General features: G+C 35.3%; 1 protein-coding gene across 7 annotated transcripts in view; it reads right to left on the bottom strand.

The window, feature by feature from the left end:
* large2 (LARGE xylosyl- and glucuronyltransferase 2) overlaps positions 1-18,103 on the bottom strand; it is a 333,000-nt gene that overhangs the window by 47,043 nt on the left and 267,854 nt on the right. Inside the window, exons 1-2 of one of the 7 annotated variants that reach the window (XM_073929038.1) lie at positions 17,729-17,754; positions 17,585-17,655 (exon numbers count right to left, since the gene is read on the bottom strand). The exons of 4 other annotated variants lie outside the window; for them this stretch is intronic. The gene's annotated coding sequence lies outside the window, so the exon portion shown is untranslated. 7 annotated transcript variants of the gene reach the window in all.

Below are 18,103 nucleotides of genomic sequence, written 5' to 3'. Positions count from 1 at the left end.
CTGAACTAGAACAGATCCAACTGCAAAAAGTACTGTGCATTTTTGGACTAATGCATCTGCCGCAGTTCGATGGGCTGTGCATCATGGGATGTGGAGGAAAAATATTTGTTGACAGGGCTTAACCAAAAACCAAAAACAGAGAGAGATAGAGAAACATTACATAATGGATTGTTGGTAATATTTCTGGAAGATGACCATGTCGCAGTTTAGCTAAATTAATTCTTGCCTCGTCCTGAAGTGACTTGTGATGCGCCTTCACCGTTTACAATGCATTAAAACATTGTTTTCCAGCCACAGCCACACTTCATTCTAGAAGTCTATAGTTTGTCTAATGTGATGTAAACAAACTATATAGTTTAATAATAATAATAACTAGTAATAAGCATAATAAAAAGCGACATGTAGTGTCTGCCGGTTTGTTTACTAGCAGGAGTTCCATTGGCATTATATGGCACGTGAATTCTGACCAATCTAAAAGCAGTTTAGAAAGTGTTGTGTGAAAAGGACTGCAAAATAGCAGAAAAATGCCACAATGTATATTTGTTGCCCTTGGTCCGGTCCAAATGAACCGAACCACAGATGTGAAAGCACCCTAAAACACTGCTTATTTGCCATTATGTTCACATGCTCAACAGAAATGGCTGTGATTGGCCATGAAGGTCATCAGTTCACCAAACGCACAGCTGTTGTAACTACATATACAAGACTACTGGAGGGATTTAAAGCTGCGATTCATCACCTGATCGCTCGTATGTCAGACAAACCAGCTGATCAATGTGACTTTAAAATGCTCCAGTGTCCCTGTATCTGTGGTTACATTCAGTAACCAATAGTTAATTTAGTGATAAATGGCAAATCAGCGCTGTTTAAGAATATGCTCAAAAGTGCTGAGATATTATCGGGAAATGGACGTTTTTAAAATTTCAGTACTGAATTCGTTATCAAATTCCAGTATCGTGATAACCCTAGTGATGACAAGGACACAGAAAAGGTTATGATGTATTTTTTTTAAGTCAAGTTGTCATAAAAAAGACATCTCAATCAATCATTGCATTTAAGATGGCATAATCTTTGCATATAAAATGACAAAACTGAGCTAATGACATTTAGCTCTCATAAGAACGCATAAAATCTCCTTCACATCAAGAATATAAAGGTGTCATGACAGTTTTATGAACACCCCCTTAAACTAAAGTGTTACCAGATGATCTCAGAAGCATTTACAAAGGATGTAAGTCTACTAATCTTGAGTCAGAGCAACAGGAGTTAGAATAAAGCCTAAACGAACTTGGTGTGAGTCTCTATAAACAGAGCGCAGTCCTGCGGACACGTAGTCGACCTTCATTAACAGGCCTTGCGAAACGAAACCTCAAGCAATTAACCCACAGAACAGCCTTTTTAAAACCAGCAACACGGCTGAAAACCCCTCTTCATTACACAGACAAAATTCACACTGACAGGGATACAAAGAGGTTAACTGGAGAAAAAAATATTCAGAGACTGTCTCCTTCAGGCGTTTATAAAGTATAACTCAGTCAAACGTGATCCACCGATGACGCAGTGAAGCAATTTAGCTCTTTTAAAAAAATGCCACGTTCATCCATCAATATTTCTGCATGGGTCAAGGATGATTTTTTTGGTATCCGGATATACTTAATAATGCTGATGATACACCCAACAAATAGCACATCGAGCATAATCATCATCCATTTCTAAATGAAATGTGTTTACTTTATTTAACTGTCCTTTTTATCGTGCTCTTTTGTTTCGCGAGTCGGTGTTTCCATTGCCATAAAACACACATTTAGTTATACACCGTGAAATTACATTTTATTTTTAGGTTACGGCTTGTTATGAACTTATGTTGAATGTGTGTAAATGACACAAAATTACAAACTAGGATAGCTCATTATTGTAGAAGCAATTTTATGACAGAAAAAAATTATTAAAATGCTTAGTATAGGACAAATATTACAGAATTTAAACAGCAAACCAAAAATTCACTTGAATGTATGTGTGTATGTCCACTTGTCTACATACAGTTGAAGTCAGAATTATTAGCCCCCCTGTTAATTGTTTTCCCAATTTCTGTTTAATGGAGAGAAGATTATTTTCAACCAATTTCTAATAATTTTAATAACTAATTTCTAATAATTGATTTATTTTATCTTTGCCATGATGATAGTAAATAATATTTTACTGTATTATATATATATATATATATATATATATATATATATATATATATATATATATATATATATATGTATATATATATATACATATATATATATATATATATGTATATATATATATATATATATATATATATATATATATATATATATATATATATATATATATTTATATATATATATATATATATATATATATATATATATATATATATATATATATATATATATATATATATATTATAAGAACTTGTACAGATCATGTCAGCATGTATCTTGTATATTCCTTTAGATGTTTTGGAAAAACATGCAAAAAAAATGCAGTTAATAATAATAAAAACACATGTAACTAACATCAAAAGCAAGATTATTTTGAGGTTTGGCACATGCACACAGCCTCAAGCAGCAACAATCATATAACAAAACATACCAGAGTACAATAAATCAACACATGTGGTGAAGATAATAATCGGCAGAATTGTTGTGTATAGTTACTTAACCTGACTGTAGGCAGTTGATAGTCTTGGCACATCATTACCGTTTCAATGTTTGTTTGTTTTTTATCCTGCTCACAAAATCTAGAAGATGAGATTTGTTTTACTTTATTGTATTAGATCAGATATGCATATCTGTAATTGACTCCCATCTAGAAAGAAGCACAAGGCTAAAATAATGTGATGCTAATCCCACAATAACCTAACAAAAAAATTATAAAAAATCTAAATAAATAAATAAAAAGATAATTAAATAACTAAAATGATAAAAATATATCTTAATAAATAAAATAATAATAATAATAATCCAAATAAAAAAATGAATAAAATGTAAATCATAATAAATAAATAAAATAAATAAAATTATTTAAAAAATCTAAATAAATAAATTTAAGATAAAATGAATAATTAAATAATATTTAAAAATCAAATAAATAAACTTTAAAAATGTAAATAAATAAAATAAAAATATATTAATGTTTTTAAAAGTCTTAATAAATAAACAAACAAATAAATAAAAAATTTAATAAAATCTAAATCTTAATAAATAAATAAGTTAAAGAAATCTAAGTAAATAAAATAAATATTTTTAAAAGTCTTAATACATAAAACAACAAATAAAATTTAAATACTAATAAATAAATTAAATAATTAAAAAATCTAAATAAATAAAAAAACAATAACAAAATTATAATAAAAAATAAAATTTTTATCTTAATAAATAAAATAAATAAATTAATTAATTAAATAAATGAATAAAATACAGATTATCATTCTGACTTAATATCAAGCCAAGGTTCTGCTTCATCTGCATGTAGATCATGAAGTTGTGACTGGTCGTGTCTACCTGACTGCACACCTTATTTCTCTCACTGGACTCTTTGCTTTCAGACTTCACACAGGCCTCCTGGTGCTGGACGTTCAGCACTAAAGGTCAGCTGCTTGTAAATCCAAACGCCAGGTTCCCACTATGAGCTCTCGCAGTCTGAAAATGTCTTTCAACCACTGCCAGCAGCCCGAGGCCTCAGAGCAACTCTCCAGTTAATTACCCTCCACTGCTTCTACACTCAAATCAATACAGACACTAGATAATTCACACACATATAGTTTCAAATGTGCAAAACATTTCCAAATTTAGCTAGTCAACAGTTTAGAGTAAATAGCCAGCTAATCGGCACTTCCAGGGTTCATTCGCATTCATTTGTCTTGTTGTGTCTCAAATCTAGTTTGGACCATACATTCTGATTATGTTGCATTTCTTGATTGATAAATGTAGGTTCTCTCTGTTAATGCTTTAACTAACACATTTATGGGTTTTAACAAGATGTATAAAATAAAAACCGCAAAATTTTGCTATCTATAATCCACAATAATTACTCCTGTATAGCAGTCCCACTTTAGTGCGATTCAACCCAACTAAATAAGGCAGGTGTGAAAACACCCTAAGTGAGCGTCGCTGTGTGGTACCACCATAGAGAGGCTATAGGATACTTGCCAAAACCTTTTGATTCAATGTTACTCACTGGTGGAATGATCTTCCCATTCCCACATGGACTGTTTATCCGCTAGTATCATTCAAACGATCTAAAAACCCATCTCTTCCAAGATAACCTGAACCCCTGCATGTGAACAAAACCAGGACCCCCTCCCCACCACACAAGAACCTCAAAACATTATGCAATTCTGAGTGTGCCTCACACAGGTGAGTGGGCTTGACAAACCGCATGTAGAAAACACACATTTTGAATCTCTCTGATACTTTAACCAACACTTGCACCAGTTTTGCACAGGACATTGTTACAATCACTCCATATCTCGAAAAAAAAATTATAAAAAGGTGTAGTCAACTTAAAAGAAAAACATTACCTACAATTTTAAACATCGTGCAGTAAACATCATGATTTGTTCACTGAAGTACACAAAAAATATATGTAAATTAGCAGTTTGTCGTATTTTGTGATTCGTTTATATTTTAGTTGCATCATGAGATCTTGATCTTTCTTCCAACAACCTTTAAACTTTAAAAGTTAGAGAAAAAAAGCTACTTTTATTAATTATTTTTAATAGTTTAATGTGATATATTGTCTGGGGTGGTGTTGTATGTCAGTACAAAAACCTGCAGTAAACTTCCAGTAGATTTTCTGCTATTTCACAGACTCATTTGTCTATATAATATTTTTTATACATCATATTATTTCAAACTACCATCATTTCAATAGTCACTTTGTTAAATTGCAATTTTCAACATTAAAAGTGAACAGAGAGGAGATCTTTTAATGCAATTCACAAAAGTAAATAAACAAACACATGCTTATTGTAAAAACGTAGCCCTATATACATTTCTGGAGATCGTGAACTATGTAGCCAGAGGTACATATGGCTGAATTTGGTCTTTTAAATGAACACTGCAGGGCAGTATGACGCTGTACATTTTCGTGCTAGCAGCTGATCGCTTATCCACATGCAGACCGCTTTCCAGCGGTTACCAATACATCCAGTTGCTCACCACGTACGTCCGATGGACTTGTGATGTGGAGCGGAGTTAACTGCAATGCCGGGTTTAGAGTTTGGCAAAGAACGGTTACAAAAAGCAAGTAAGACATAAACAAAAGCCAATAATAAAATACCAGGGTGAAAAATCTGAAAATGTGGTAAAACCGAGGGCTTTTCTTTTTCTGGATTGCTTTTGAAAACACTGTTGGTTGGGCTTAGGGAAAGAGTATGGTGGGTCAGTCGATCAGTCAGTCAGTCTACAGCAACCTCTGGTGGATTTATGCAAGACAAGCAGATGTGAATGGCACTCGCGAGAGAAATTTAAGATAAAAAAAAAACATACACAGTGGCCTCTGGTGGATTCGCGGAAACCAAAACTGCAAAAAAACATAGCTCCTGGGATGTATTTGGCGCTCTCCAGAAATATATGTAGGGGTACATATTTAGAATAAGCCTGGGAAGAAATAAACACTAGTGAACCACAAAATATGTAAACCAATATTAACCAATATTTTTAAAAGTGTATAGTAGACGTGAAACTGCTTTTGAAGCCCCTGCGGGTGGAAAAAAGGACTCTGTTTGCTCTGGCACAGGTAAGCTGAAACCTGCCTTCTTCATGGCTGGCGGTCTGATCAGCAGCACATCAATCTCTCATCTGCTGCTTATTAATATTCTCTAAACAGAGACAGAGACCAAGGAGAAACCATAGATGACACAACATCACCTCAGGGCTCTTCTCCGTTTCTTGTAAGAGGCACAAATTCTTCAGCGTTGAGGTCACATTGAGTTTTAACTTTCACTTTTGGGTCCTATATTACAAAACCTGCCTCCAACTCACAAAAACGAGTGCTAAAAAAACGCCACCTCAGCCAAATCTCCACATCCCGGTCAATCTTTGCAACCAGAAAATGCGCGGCTGCTGTTTTTAATAGGTCACTTTGTTGAGGATCTTTATGACATGGGGCTTTTAAGAGGTGAAAGGCCTCCACCCGAATCCATTAAAAGAGAATGAGAGAGTAATAGCGCGAGTTAAAATAGGAAACAAAGTAGCAAGAGAGTGAGAGAGAGAGCTAGGGCAATGAAGGATAGCTGGACGGCTTTCATAACTGAACAGGCGAAGCTTTCTCTATAGGGACAGGTGCCCTAGTAAAACAGGAATTACTGTACAGAGCTGAAATACTATACATAACACTCAGCCCCCGCTGGCTTTTATAGCCTACATACTCAGCTCATCGGTACACGTTAAACCCGTGAGCCCCCTTTTAATGCACTGGGCTATTGATCGGGGTGAACAAACTGTCTATATGGACTCTTATCTGAAAATTACACTTATCAGGACTTCCATGAATGTGTAAAAGGACACTCGGATGCATTAAATACACACTTATTTTTTTGTGGAGAATTGTACATGAAATGCTGTTGAGTAGTTATATTGTAGGAATTTGCATCAGCTTTTTAAGAAATGTTCCCTTTTTGTTTTGTTTTTTAGTTTGAAGCTGAGATAAATGTGTGTGTTAAGGTCTGTTTTAAGAAAGTGCATTAGTGCCATCCACTTTTTCAGCAGCTATCGCTCTGGAAGTATTTTTCACATTCATTTTATTTATTTATTTTTTAAAATGTCACACTGAAGTATCCTTTGTACCCACTCTGGGGTGATTTTGAGTATTCATTTGGGCATAACATTTTCTGTGTTTCAGCAAATGTGATGATTTTTGGTGGAAATCTTATTTTGACACATTTTGGGTAAAGGTAAAAAAAAAAAAATAAATAAATAAAAATAAAAACAATACAATCTGGGCAAATTTACCCTTTTGTTATGTTTGGTACGCAAACATCCACTAAATTAAACTGCTTTAAAATGCATCGGGTAAATGTATACTTGAAACATTTATACAACAGTTCTGTCTGGTTCTCGAATCTGATTGGCTGAGAGCCATAAGATATTCAAGTTATATCAGCACTTGTACAGCCTCTTCACTCTTGTGTATTACTCCACCCTCACGAGTGGCAAGCAGAGGACTACAGTTTGACAAATCATCACCATGGAATTATAAGGTTCTATTTGTGTTCTGAATGATTTTGAGATATTAAGCTTTAAAGTTTTTGCATTCCATATAGTTAACAGTATGTGTTTAACATTTGTCTTTTAAATAAAAAGACTTAAAATGTAAACAACTTATAAAAACATCCCATAATGTAAATAAATTGTCATTTATTAAGAATATGTCAATATTTTTGACAAAAATGTCAGATAGAATATTATAATTCTAAGGTGACGAATTATTGCAGCTGTTGGACAAAGTAATGTACTTTTGAGGCTTTTTAAGGCTAGAATTTAGCTGTTTACATTGCAACTATGCAGTTTTTTAATAAGGATAGTGCCTATTTTAAATATTCATAGTTTCGGAGATTCACCGCATTCGTGGCCATTAGCCTGTCATATTGAACAGAGCAAAAACAGTTCATGTCCTGCCACAAGATGGCGACAGAGACCGCATAATAAGTCCTTAGTGCAGAAAAACAGCATTTTTTCAGTGTACGTTTCAGACTTCAGCTAATCAAATCATTACAGAACAGGTAACTGGCATTCTAAGTTGATCTCTCTTTTGTGTGAGGTAGTGCTGTATTTATACTAAAGTAATCAGCTAGTGTTTGCTTTGCTTTGGCTTTTTCGGGGTTAATTATTGTGATCTTCCTATTACAACAGAGAAATACTAGGAAATTTCTGTAGACTGATGGCTTTTTATGCTGTTCAGCCTTATAATCCTAAAATGTAAACAAAATCACCTGTTGTATCATCATTTTAAACATTACGCAAGAGAATCATTCAAACACTAGCTCTAAAGTGATGTTTTTGAAGTAGCAACGCTTTCTGCTGTTCTGACGGACAGCTGCTGATGTGTATGAACTGCAGAAGAAAGTAGTTCCTAGTGCAAAAGGGTTTTCGAGACTCTCCGTGGGTGATTTTCTTTTTTTATATACACGATTATGCTGTCGAACTTTTGTATAAACGCAATACCATATGAGCAGTGGTGCAATATGGCTGCATATCATCACTGGTGGGACACTGAGGGTTGCTTTCACACTTGGTTCAATTGCCTGGACCACACCCAAGTTCAATTGTCCCCCCTTGCCACCTCCGAAATGGAAAGACTTCTGCACATCGCAGTCATTTTGCTTTTACTGAAGCTTTTGGTTTTGGACATACAGGAAGCGAGAAGCATCCATCTGCCGCAAAAATATTATAAACGTTCAGAAGATCACACAGTGTCTGCAGAAGCTATGTTTGGAGGAGACAAGCGGACATCACTGTGTATCACTGTGTTTGCCCTGGCTCAGTCTCGCGTGTCACCAAGGTACGAAACGTGACACACACACACACACACACACACACACACACACACACACACACACACACACACACACACACACACGAACGAACGTTATGAAAATTATAGTTTGTTGTACAGTTGTCGGTTCACTTCCGATATTTGGTACGATTGCATTCACATCAGAAGCGAACCATACCAGAGTTCGTATGAACCGTACCCCAGACCAACTCTTTCAGGCGGACTCAGGTACGGTTCATGGGTGCGCAGTTCAGAAGACACGTTCACACTAGCTAAACGTACTGTACTTTGACGTGAAACGAACCCAGGTGTGGACCAAAAGTGCTAGTGTGAAAGCACTCTTAAGCACTCGGCCTACAGCCTCGAGCCAATGCACGCCTTCCACCAGTGCCAATATACAGCCATATCGCACTGCTACTCTTAGATACTGCTCATTTATCAACCTCAGCTATGATCAAAAGTACCAAATGTTTTAAATAATTACAGAATTTTAACTCTTTAGTTTTCATTATTAACAGTGGTATCAGCATTAACAATTAAATATCAAACCATATTCATTCAATATAGCACTAAATATACATATAAAAAAGTCTCCAATCTTAGCTATTAACCAGTATAATACAGCCATAGCATTGTACTGGATGTCATTTTGATATCTTGCAAGAAGTATAATTTTCCTATGATTAAAATGCAAGCTTCCTGGTTATTCAGAACTAGCAGTTAAACATTGTGTGTGTGTGTGTGTGTGCAGTGCCCGAGTGATTGTGCTTTAATCAAAGGGATCTCATCTCTGATTATATTCACCATTTCAAAGTCTCTCATTTAAAAGGGCAACGGAGATATAATTCCAGAGCTCCTCCATGCAGAAATTCACTTCAATTTTAATGGCATTATCATTCGCTGACTGACAGCAGCAGAGGAGCTGCTCTCACCTGTCCTGTTCACCAGCCGAACATGAGCCGACAAAGACAGAGGTGAACAGGTTAAATATTCTGCTCAGTAATGGAGCAGACGTTTTATACAGTTGTCACAGGAACAATCCCACTGTAACATGAAGGTACTTTGCTCAAGGACGTAGAGTCGACAGTCCAGGACCTCGAATGAGAGTGAGATTCTGCATTTATATAACACTTTAGAGTGCATAACGGTACATTGTTATTTTTGTGTGCTTACTGTAAACAATAAATGTATGAAAAATGTATGGACAAATATTTCAAAATGAAGCCAGAAACGGACTTGCTTTTGTGTGCAACATACAATGAGATTAATGATATATATATATATATATACATATATATACATGTATATATACATATATATACATATATATACATATATACATATATATACATATATATATATATATATATATATATATATATATATATATATATATATATATATATATATGTTGTGAAGTGAATTTGATGCGCGAATGAAGCGAGTAAACTCAATGTTCACACGTTTATTTACGTGCGAATAGCGTGATTTATCCGTGTGTACCGCGTCTGGTGTGAACACAGCATGTCAGTTCCAAGTTAGAATGGTTTAACTCAATTTTTATGAAGTCAACTTGTTGCTTTTAACAGTGGAACTAGCATACCACTTAAACATAGCAGTCATTCTGCCGTTTCTCATATAAGACGTCATATTTACTTTCAAATCTTCTATTGAGATATTAAAATAGGGCTTTGAAGGTCTGTCGTCACATTTAATTACACCATCACCCTAGAAATGCAGCTTATATATGGCTACTATAATTTAGGAGGGCTAATAATTCCGACTTTAACTGTAAGTCGTTTGAACAAGCAGCAAAAATCTTTTGCACAGTGTGCTAGACTGATTCCGGCTGTTATCTTTGCGAAATGATTTATATTTGCTCCTTTCTGTGATCACAGATTTGTCGTACACCACCATCACAAAAACAGTAGACGAGCTGAGCCATCAGATCATTAACGCTCCACACTAACGAGGACGAATCTCTCGGCGTGAATGAACTTCAAAGATCTGAAGACGGACCCGCACAAACCCGGGTTCGAGATGTCTCTTTCCATCTATAAGCCACCGGAGGAGAACTGACAGCCATTAGGAAGTTCTCTCCGGTGGCTCTGAAGCGAGGGATCGTGGGATATCACTCATAAAGACCCCCAGTCTGATACTCGATGCATTAGGGGGCTAATCTTCAAAAACACTGCTCTCTCCCACCCTCGCTCAATCCCTCTCCTTCCACTTAATATCTCCTCACATGCTGCACTTGTCCCTTTGAGGCCTGAAATCCGGCTAATCTTTCTCTCTTCCAAGCCAGGAAACCAAATCAGCTTCTATCTCTTAGTGTCTTATAGTCAAAAAAGTAAGTGTGTGTGTGTGTGTGTGTGTGTGTGTATGTGCAATACACATTCAGACAGAGTGATAGATGATAATGAGAAAGAGAGAGCTGCCATCCGTGAGACATGCGGCGCTTTAAGAAGTCTCGTGCTGCACGTGCTGTAGCTGAGCTTCACAAATGCTTCAGTCCTCTGGAGCCGAGTTTTAAATTACTGACAGACACCTTGATTATGAAGATTTTGAGGGTTTTATTGCATTTGGAAGAAGTCTTGTATGAAAGCAGACATATGATGATATTCTGTTTTTCAGTATGTAAGGGATAAAGTATATCCAGGAGGTTGTTTTCGTAGAATAAAATCTGACAGGGTTATTGGGAGCCCAACGCAAAGTGGAGTACTATTGTATAAGAGATTTATTCTGTGAAAACAACCTCCTGGATGTTCTTTATACCAGTTATTACATGACTACTTGCCACAAAACCTGAAAATTTGACACAAAACTTTGTTTTTAAGTGGTAATAGTTTACTAATTCTTTAATTAAATGCTAAGAAGACAGAAACAGGTGACGAACTTGCAAGTTATATGTCACAAGGTGAGCCAAACAGTCAAAAAAGCTAAGTTGACAGAACATCTGATAGAGTATACAATAACTTGTGCATTATTCAGTCACAAGAATGCGCCAAACTTTTAAAAACGCAATGTTGACAAACAGCTGATGGAGCATACACTAACTTGCGCATGATACGTCACAAGAGGGCACCAAACAGTCAAATTAAAGCAAATCAGAGAGAAATAGCTGATGGAGTATACACATTCAGTCACGATGGTGCCAAACAGACAAAAATTCGTAGCAGACAGAAATATCATTATACAGCCACAAGATGGCACCAAACAGACTAAACAGCAAAGCTGGCAGAAACAGCTGATGAAGCATGCACTAACTTGAGCTTTATACAGTCACAAGCACATCAAACAGTCAAAATGCAAAGCATACTGATCAAGCATACAATAACTTACAATACAAAAGCACTATTCAGTCACAAGATGGCGCCAAACAGTCAAAAATGCCAAACTGACAGAAATAGCTGATGGAATACACACTAACATAAGCATTATTCAGTCACAAGAGGGTGTCAAACAGTAAAAAAAGACAAAACTGACAGAAACAGCTGAAGGAGTATACACTAACTTGCACATTATATGTCACAAGATGGCGCAAAACAGTCAAAAACGCAAAGCTGACAGAAACAGCTGATGGAGCATACACTAACTTGTGCATTATTCTGTCATAAGATGGCGCCAAACAATCAAAAACGCAAAGCTGACAGAATATCAAGCATACAATAACTTACAATACAATAGCACTATTCAGTCACAAGATGGCGCCAAACAGTCAAAAATGCCAAACTGACAGAAATAGCTGATGGAATACACACTAACATAAGCATTATTCAATCACAAGAGGGTGTCAAACAGTCAAAAAAGACAAAACTGACAGAAACAGCTGATGGAGTATACACTAACTTGCACATTATGTCATAAGATGGCGCAAAACAGTCAAAAACGCAAAGCTGACAGAAACAGCTTATGGAGCATACACTAACTTGTGCATTATTCTGTCATAAGATGGCGCCAAACAATCAAAAACGCAAAGCTGACAGAAACGAAACTGATTGACTAAAGGTAAAACCTACGTACTATTCATTCATAAGACGGCACCAGTCAAAAACATTATTCAGTCACAAGATGGCACCAAACAGTCAAAAATGCAAAGCTGACAAACAGCTGATGGAGTACAAACAAACTTGTGCATTAATCAGTCACAAGATGGCATCAAACAGTCAAAAAAAAAACCCCAAAGCAGATAGAAACAGCTGATGGAGTATACACAAACTTGCGCATTATACGACACAAGATGGCGTCAAACAGTCAAAAAAACAAAGCTAAGAGAAACAGTTGACAGAGCATTCATTAATTTGCATATTATATGCCACAAAATGGCACCAAACAGTCAATAACGCAAAACTGAGAGAAACAGCTGATGGAGTATACACTAACTTGCACAATATTCAGTCAAAAGATAGCCTCAAACAGTCAAAAACCCAAAGCAGGCAGAAACAGCTGATGGAGTATACACTAACTTGCACATCATACGCCACAAGATGGCATCAAACAGTCAAAAATGCAAAGCTGACAGAGACGAAACCGATTGACTAAAGCTAAAACCTACGTATTATTTATTCATAAGACGGCACCAGTCAAAAACAGTAAGTCAAGCAGATATGTGGATGTAAGTATATGGACTTGAACGCATTCATTGATGGTCAAGGTGATTCTCAGATGAGCCTGTGTTATTTTGCGGCTTTTTTCTCGAGAAGCATACTATGAAATGTCGCCAGTGACCAATCATAATCGAGTATTTCAGACAGCTGTGTAACAAATCATGCTAATGAGCATGAAAAATATCGTGGACACTTCAAAAAACATATATTATTTATACTATTATTTGGACTGCTTTTTAAGAACATTCACATTGTGTTTGCAGTGGCGTTCATAACAACACTAGAGGCTAGGAGACTTAATAATATTAAAATTCAGTTGTATTTTTATTTATTAATATTAGCATAGTAACTGTAATAATACTGACGTTTTTCTTCCTGTTGATGTTAATCTATTAACTAGCGTTTAGTAATGAGACGTCATTGAAAGTGCTATGTATTTTAACTTGACGTCCTTTTACAATTTAATCTGGTGAAAGCGTTTGTACAATTAAGCATTACACTTTTTACAATACACAAGTAGTTTTTGGGTAACACTTTAATTTGAGGTGACGTCATTGCACACTCACTTACTACAGTAAATACAAAGAATTTTGCATCATTACGTATTCTAATCTCAACCATACAATAAGTACATTTAATTAATTATTAGTACTCAGTAGTTAAATTAACCATAGCATTAAGCACAACATTAAAATGGAAACAAACTAGAACGGATTAACATATGACCACTTTTACTTCAATATCAACATTTTTAGCAACAGTGTAATCATAAAAATGTCAGTGACAATGACTGATATGTAGATTTACATATAGGGTAGTTTGTGAAATAGTAGTTGGTCAAATCTTCTGTACACATGCAGTTTATATACTGTGTGAGAAAGAGGTGACTAAAATAAATAATGATCAGAGATTTAGACCACCGGCAGAGAAACCTACATGTACCAACTGGTGCAGTCTATATGCTTTACTCAGCAGTTCTTTTCTTTGAGCCAGGCCTATTTCTGACATATTGGGGTTTCATTTACTGTATACAGAAACAGATAGAAACTGATAGAGTTTTATTTATAGTGCAAAAAGCATGTGATTTTCAATTTACAGGTGTCATAGATGAGGCACGTTGGTGTCCACATAAAATCAAAATGAGAAAAAGTGAGTTTATATACAAGACTCGACATAAATGTGTACACCCCATTAAATATTAATGAATATTTTCATCAATTTCTCAATGTATATAGGTAATATACGGTATTTCGATGCATTTGAACAAAACAGATGTATTAAAGAGATGTATTAGTCACCAAACGCCTTAAAAAATAGAAATATAACAATTTACAATTATGGGAAATATTGCAAAAGGGTTGAAATTTGTGTGAACATATCTTTCAAGGTCTTAAAAACGAAACACAACGTTACTTGTAACCTCCGTGGCCTTCAGTGTGTTTGGAAACACTTATTATTTTTGTGACTGTGGTGTGAACTTATAATCTCTGTGCTACTCAAGGATGCCAACCCAAAATTAATCAGTGCTCCAAATTCCTCCCAGCTTCACTTCCATACTGAAAACCAATGACTCGGGTTAGAAATGTCCATTCATTTTAGTGCATTTAGGGTCTTTTTCACCAGCAGAAGAAACATGTAGTGTCTGAATGAATCATCGATCGACTCTGAAGGTTCATCAGCAAACAGATATTTCTTTCATTTCAAACAACTTAATAGAAAACAACAGATGAAAAGGGTCATTTCAGATTAAACTGGAGATGAAATAAGCAGATAAAGCAAACGCATTTTAAGTGTTTAAACATGAGCTTCCTTTAAAATTCCTCAGAAATGTCTTGTTTTACATCAGTTGCCCACACTGAGGAAATCCAGGCTGAACTTAAAGCTCTTTTTAAGTCAGGCAAGCCAGCGTGAAGTCACATGACAAAAGTCCACACAGCTAATGACAATTAAAATGTAAATCATTAAGCCGCTGTCTTAAACATTACCATTCAAATGGTTACACAGGCTGACTGGGTGACAGACTAACCTGCTTTCTTCACCAAGTCACGCACACTTGTACAGGTATCTTTATTGGGACTTCCCATTGACGCAATGACTTTTATACTGTACAAACTGTATATTATATCTCCTTACCCCTAAACAAAACCCCCACAGGAAACAATCTGAATTATACATTTTCAAAATACTTTATTCTGTTTGATTTATGAGTTGTTTTCCACTTAGGGGATCAAAACTATTCCACAATAGGTCAAAATTGACTGGTATTGCTTTACTTTGCGTACAATGTAAGGAATACAAGGCGTGCACACACACACACACACACACACACACACACATTGTGGTATCCTTATTGGGACTTCCCATTGACATACTGATTTTTATAATGTGCAGACTGTTAATTATATATCTCCACCTATTAACAAAACCCTCACAAGAAACAATCTGCATTTTATATCTTGTATTTTTAAAATACATCACTCAGTACTTTAGATTTATAAGCTGTTTTCCGAACGGGGACCCAAACAATTCCACATAAAGTTAAAATTGATTGGTATTTTTAAACTTGATAACACATTTGGTCCCTACAATGTAAGGAATGCAAGGAACACACACCTACACACATGCAGGCACATGCACACAATTAACTAGCAATTTATATTAGAACATACCATTGACTTCTAATTTTTCCATACAATTCTGTATATTAATTATACATACTTCTCTTCTTTTTAAAATTTAATTAAAAGCAGTAATATTATGAAATGTCTCTACAAATGTTCACTATTTTTAAATGCATTTTTAAATGCTTTATTTTTTTAAACTTAACTTTCAGAACCCATTTAATACAACTATCTGTGTCAAAATAATAATAAAAATTGGTACAAAATATTTATAATTTTAGCATTTAAAATATTTTTGTGCTTTAACAACAGATAGAGCAAAATAAATATTTTTGTGAAATTACAAATTACAAAAAAAAATCACAATTAAATTAGTAAAGTTTTTACAAGAAAATTATTACAGCATTACTAAAAATAAATGAAATATAAATGATTTCTGAAGGACTGTGTGTAACTAAATGGTAATGAGGTTAATCATTCAGCTTTGCATGAGATAAATAAATAGCATTTTTAAAATTAATTGTTATTATTATTTATTTTTTACGATCAAATAAATGCAGCTTTGTTGAGAAATTATTTTTCGAACTTATGCAAAAATGAAACATACTGTACTCAATAAAATATCTAGAATTATACTTTTAAAAAACATTTTACTTTACTTTTAAAAAAAACTTTCTAGATAACAAATGCCACATAGGCTTATTCTGAAAATGTTTCCCAATATACATACACAGGGGATTATGAAGTTTGTAGCCAGAGGTACGTATGGCTGCATTTTGCCATTAAAACGAATGCTACGGGACAGTATGACGCATAGATAGCAGGATGGACGGCTTTTCCGCTGTTACCAGTGTGCTCAGTAGCTCGCCACGTACGTCAGTRGACTTAAGAAGCAGAGTGGAGTTGACCGCAACGACAGAGTTCGAGTCTGGTGAAGAACGGTTCCAGAAAGCAAGACAAAAACAAAAGCCAAAAAATGAAATAAACAAGTAAATAACAGGGTGAGAATGTGGTAAAATCTGAAAACGTGGTAAAAATCAGGCTTCTACGATGCCTTTTTTTTTTTATGGATTGCTTTTGAAAGCACTGTTAGTTTGGTTTAGGGAAGTGGATGATTGGGTCAATACGTGCTTTTTAAGACACTATCTTTTGAGTTTAGGGAAGGAGGAGGGCCTCTGGTGGATTTACGTGAGAACAGCAGATGAATGGCACTCGCGAGAGAAATTTGAGATCTCAAAAAGTGTACACAGCGGCTGGTGGATTCCTTAAAAACTAAAACTGCAAAAAAAACATACCCGCAGGGACAGATTTGGCACTCTCCAGAAGTGTATTATAGTGGTATGCATTCAAAAAAAGCCTGGGTTGGACAAATGGGTAAAAACATAGTAGCAAAGTATGAAGCTTTAAAATATTAATTATTGTTCTAAATATCTGACAAGACATTTCTAGTAAATAAACATAAAACAATTAAGCTCTCCCAACAAAGTTTTTAGTGTGGTTTCATCCAAAGTTTCCTCTAATAATACCCTGAGTAACACAACCCCCTCACACACACACAAAAGACCTTAACTCAGCAAACACAACACACCCATTAGACAGCACACACACCTTCACACACATTCAAGTGCTGTAAAGCCCAAGCCTCTCTGTACCGCACTGCAACATGTACACAGTGGACAAAAAGAAGCAAAAGTGGGACAATACCTCGTGCTACAATGGCAGCCAGACTCATATCACCAGGGAGAAAAGAAAAAAAAGCAAGAAAAAGGAGGCAGATACACAAAGCAAGCATTGAGAGAGCTGAAAGAACACACTTATCTTCACCTCTGCTCAGCGCCAAGGCCGAATCTCGCTCTCCTTGTCTTCTGTTTTCTGTCGGCCGCTTTGACGAAGCTCTGACAGACGAATAAAGTCAGCATGCAGGACATGAGATTTTGAACTAGCAGTAAACTTTGCACCGCTCTCTACCTGTGTTGATTCATGTGTGTGTGTTTGTGTGTGTGTGTGTGTGTGTGAGGGAAGGAGGAAAAAAATAACTCCTCCTACTTTTTCCTCCACCTCTTTCCCAACGTGCCACAGCAGGTTTATACATCTCCCATTTAAGACTAACATATATTACAAGAAAATCACTACAAAAAAATGCTAGGTTCCAAACAATTGCTTCATGTCATCCTGACACAAATCATTAACTTAATTTAATATATATATTTGATAATATATAGTAAATTGAACATAAAATTAAGATGTCCCCCCATAAAAAACTCAAGAACTATGCTGTTTCAGCTCATTTGAAAATTAGTAGTTTGAACAAGCAGCAAAAACAAAGTTCCCAAGAAAGTAAAA

This window comes from Danio rerio, chromosome 18 (genome assembly GCF_049306965.1).
Source record: "Danio rerio strain Tuebingen ecotype United States chromosome 18, GRCz12tu, whole genome shotgun sequence".
Classification (NCBI taxonomy): Eukaryota; Metazoa; Chordata; class Actinopteri; order Cypriniformes; family Danionidae; genus Danio; species Danio rerio.
This window is presented reverse-complemented; position numbering and strand designations above follow the sequence as displayed.